The following is a 4,517-nucleotide window of genomic DNA, read 5'->3' as shown; positions in this document are numbered from 1 at the left end:
TATTTAAAACATCATATGTATGTGTGTGTAGCTGTGTAAGTACATGCAATATATGCATAAGTATCCTGGAAGTTCAAAAAGATGTTGAAGGCCTTAGGACTGGAGTACAAAATGATTCTGAGAAATCTGATGTCGGCATTTACGAACTAGACTTGGAGCCCCAGGAGAACGGGGACTGCTCTTTGTCACTGGTCAATCTTACCAGCAACTTCCTTAGGATTTAATGTCTTGAATATTAGCTCACAGTCTTCAGAGGTAAAATAAGGTATAATTTAGTATTGTTTGTTTTCTTTGAGACTCAAACCCAGTTTGTTGGGTACGTTGGTCAAACCTTTTTCCCAATCACTATTATACCTTCAGGGACTGTTAAGACTCTCTGAGTTAAATCTGAGCATCACACTTATAACTATAAAATCATAGCCTCAGGGCTTACCAATTATAGCATTTCATATATCATTAATTAAGTCCCTAAATATTGTCATTAATATTCGTTTTCTACTTGTTAGTTAATGACATCAAAGCTCAAAATTTTCAGTCAAATAGTTTATCTGCACAAATAACAAGTCACCTAGTTTTAAATTAAGTGTGGGCTTCTGTCTCAGATACCATTGTATATACATGTTGATACTGTTAACAGTAAAAATTTAATCAATATAACTGGAAGTAGTTCTTTAATACACCTTTGAAGTTGTAATGTGTTGAGTATAATATTGTATTATATGTATTGTATGAAACCCTATAAAATTTGTATAGGTTTACTTGAATTATTATCAATAGATTTTTCATTATGCTAAACGGATGAGACCTGATAGCTCATTATACAACTGAAACACATCGATTAAAAGTAATAACGTCAGAGAACAATAAGTGTATGTGTGTATATATGCATATATATATTTGTGTATATATTATATATGTGTGTGTGTGTGTGTGTGTGTGTGTGTGTATTTTTTCCAGTTGATAATATGGAACAGTAACAGATGTTTGCCTTAATTAAGATTGCCAGTTTTTAATACAAAAGCTATGAGATAACGAGAAATTGAAATACTTTAAGAATCAATCAAATATCATAGTATTGCCACAAAACTCAATGAAAAGTGAACCATGACATCCTCACTGGACTCTGTAGTGTGAATGATTTAACTCGGTCTGTGCTTCGAGCAGGTTGAGCTCATGCTGCACCCATCCTACAGCCTCTCCCTGTGCTATAGTGTACTGGGACTTGACAATGAACTTAAATGTTTTCTATCTTCATGTTAATAATTCCAGGGCAACTATTAAATAATTAGAAGTTAAAATGGAAAACAAATGCAAAATGCTTGAAAATGTGCAAAAAAATTCCAGAAAACACAAAAGAAGAAGGGAAAATTAATAAATTAGTGCATAGAATCTTGTTTCAAATATGCTAATAATTATTTAACTATTAAAAAAAATCACAATGAAAGTGGATTGTCTAAATAAACCTAGAAGACAAATATATTTTGAGACTGTATACAATACAAGCTATGTATTCTGTAGGAAGAATCCATTTGTTTTTGAAAACTTCAGTTTTACTTTTAAATATTTTTATGAAAATATTGTAAAACAAAATGAACTATGTGTGTGCCCTAGTAGGGAAGGAAACACATCCTGTGCATTTATTATTAAACTCAACTCAAAAACTTTCCATTTTTCAAATCAGACAACATGGTAAAAATAAGCAATGAAAGAAATTCTGTTTTCCCTAAATAATAATTTGTTAGTGCTTATGACAGATGAGGTGTAGATGAATGCCCGACAATTTTGCATTATAGTAATTGATTCAAATCAATTATAATGCTATTCTGAAAATCCCAGAACAAATTTAAAAAGAATATATGATAGCATACAGTATTCTATGAAACTGGGACCTGTCATGCAGCTATTTGGGAATAGACTATAGGATGTTCACAAGTTAAAGATCTGCTTGCGTTACAGTGTGTTCAAGGCCAACTTGGGCAAACAAGTGAAACCTTGTCTTAATAAATAGTTAAAAGAGTGGCAGGACTGTTGACTTATCAGTACAGAGCACCTGTTGATCTTGCAGAGGATATAGATTCAATTCCCAGCATCAACAAAGTGGCACACATCCATTAAAAATTCTAATACCATTTTATCTAACACTCTCTTTGGACATCTGAGGGCATCAAGCACATGAAGTGCATATACAAACATGCAGGCAATGTAATCAGACATAAAATAAATTGAATACATTTAAATTTTTAAATAAATGAGACAATCTATACTTAGAGATATTATTTTAAAATATTAATTAATTATTAACTAATGAGACATTGGCAATTAATAGCTTCAAGAGAAGAAAAGTCAGTCTTCACAGAGGTGCAGTCTTTGGCAGGTTGATCACTCTCTGGTTAAGGCCTTATATCCAAGGGTTTATGCACAGGAGAATCAGTATTTGATGGATTCAAAATGAAAAGAAATGATGTTCAGTGTGTATGGATCTTCAAGGTGTTGGGATAAAGTAAGGAATATGATCAAAATATATTGTATGAGTTCAAAAAGTACTAAAAATAATAGTTGGTTATATGGCTACATAGATAAAATGATTAGTACATAGTAAGGGGATTTCAGTGTGTATTTATTTTGAGTACATTTATGGCAGGATAGGAGATGAACATAGGAGAATGTTTGGAGTCTTGTAGACCAAGTAGCAGTATGTACACAGTGGTGAGCATTAAGATAGCCTCATTTTAAAAAGTGGTAAAAAAGTACTATAACCCAAGGTTGTCCTCTGTTGTCCTGAGATGCCCATGGGGACCAATTACACATGAACATGCACACATGCATAACACTGACATTAAAAACTTCTAAAGAGAAGATGCCTGGAGATTTAACTATGATGCAAAGCTTAGTTGGAAACGGAGTGTTTCTGCCTGCAGAAACACTCCGGTCTGGATTCGCACTGAAGAGCGGGAACTCCTAAAAGGGAAAAGGGCTGCGAAAAGAAATATGGAGGCCTTGGCAAGAATCCTGATCAAGGCTCGAATCTTTATTGATCGGACTTGCTTAAGTACAAAGATGGGTTAGGAAGGGTTCCCAGCATGCCCTTGAGTCCTTTGAAGTTGCCTCGGCGGCGGTCCGAGCGATGGTGGGCAGTCCAAGCGATGGTGGGCAGTCCTAGCGATGGTGGGCAGTCTGAGGGCACTGCATTCTGGGAGATCTGGGTAGCACTCTGGTATGCCTGTGGAGGGGGAGTGGTTAGTGGAGGTGGGAGACCCCAATAGGAAACACAGATTACAGGTTCAATCAGCAAAAATAGTGTGTATTATGTATCATTATTTTATTTTTATTTAAATCAGCCTGGTGTGTATACAATTAATTGTTTAATTATAAATAATAAAATATCTTAGAATTTAACATGTAAACTCAACCAGAAATAACACAAAGGCCTTGGAAGGCAAATGAGAGAAAACTACTTGGGAATCATCATAGAGTAAGTTAAAGGCAGGTCAGTAAGTTGACTGTGTATATTATGTAGATTAACAACATTATACAACAAAAGTGTAATTAGTAAATTAATAAAGTGTGTAACATGTAGTAGTGAAAACCAAGAAAGGGGACAAAAGATGGCAAACTAACAAAATAGCATATTTGTAAAGCAATTATATTAATGATGACATTTATAAACAGTCTAAATAATTAAAAAACAAACAAACTCTAACTTGCTTAAAAGAAATGTCCTTTAATTGTAAAACCATGCGTGGGTTTTTACAATATTGAGAATAGAAAACCCTCCTGGCTCCTAAAGACAACAATAGCAACAACAACGAACTCTGAGTGGCCGGGTTTAACATAAAAGGATTTTTAGATTTTTAGATTAGTGTGACCGGGTTATTGTGTGATTTCACAAGGAAGAAGGGACCATTTCATTACAATCCAAATGACTACTCTCCTTAAAGGAAATCTGCCCTAGAGCTGCTACAAGAGAAAAGAAGTAGATGCAACCACAGTTATGGGAATCATTTTATCTTAGCGTTCTCAGCCCTTGAAAGAACAAGCAACCAGATTACCAACAAGCATGTTATTTAGAGCAACACAATTAGCCAACATAAGCTAATTAATATTTATCATGCGGTCTCTCTATGAATAATCGAATATATATTGTTCAAGTAAAAACAAAATATTTGGAAACTCAATTAAATTTAAAATTTTATTTATTGGTGTGTGTGTCACACAAATCATGTGAAAGTCAAGAATGACTTTTGGGAGCCTTTTCTGTTCCAACATGAGACCCACAAATCAAACTCAGGTGGTCAGACTTGCTCCACAAGTGCTTACCCTGCCTTAGCTCTCTTGCCAGCCTAAGAAATTCATTTTTCTGTTTTGATTTTACCTTTTACTTTATGTATTTTTCCTAGTTAATATTTTGTGCTGAATTTAAATATTTTCCATGCAATGTATTTTGTCATTTTTCCCATCCCAATTCCTCCAAATATTCCCCACTAAGAAACACACACACACACACAGAAAGAGAGAGA

This window comes from Mus pahari, chromosome 1 (assembly GCF_900095145.1).
Source record: "Mus pahari chromosome 1, PAHARI_EIJ_v1.1, whole genome shotgun sequence".
NCBI lineage: Eukaryota > Metazoa > Chordata > Mammalia > Rodentia > Muridae > Mus > Mus pahari.
The sequence above is the reverse complement of the archived record's forward strand: the minus strand, read 5'-3'. Positions refer to the sequence as shown.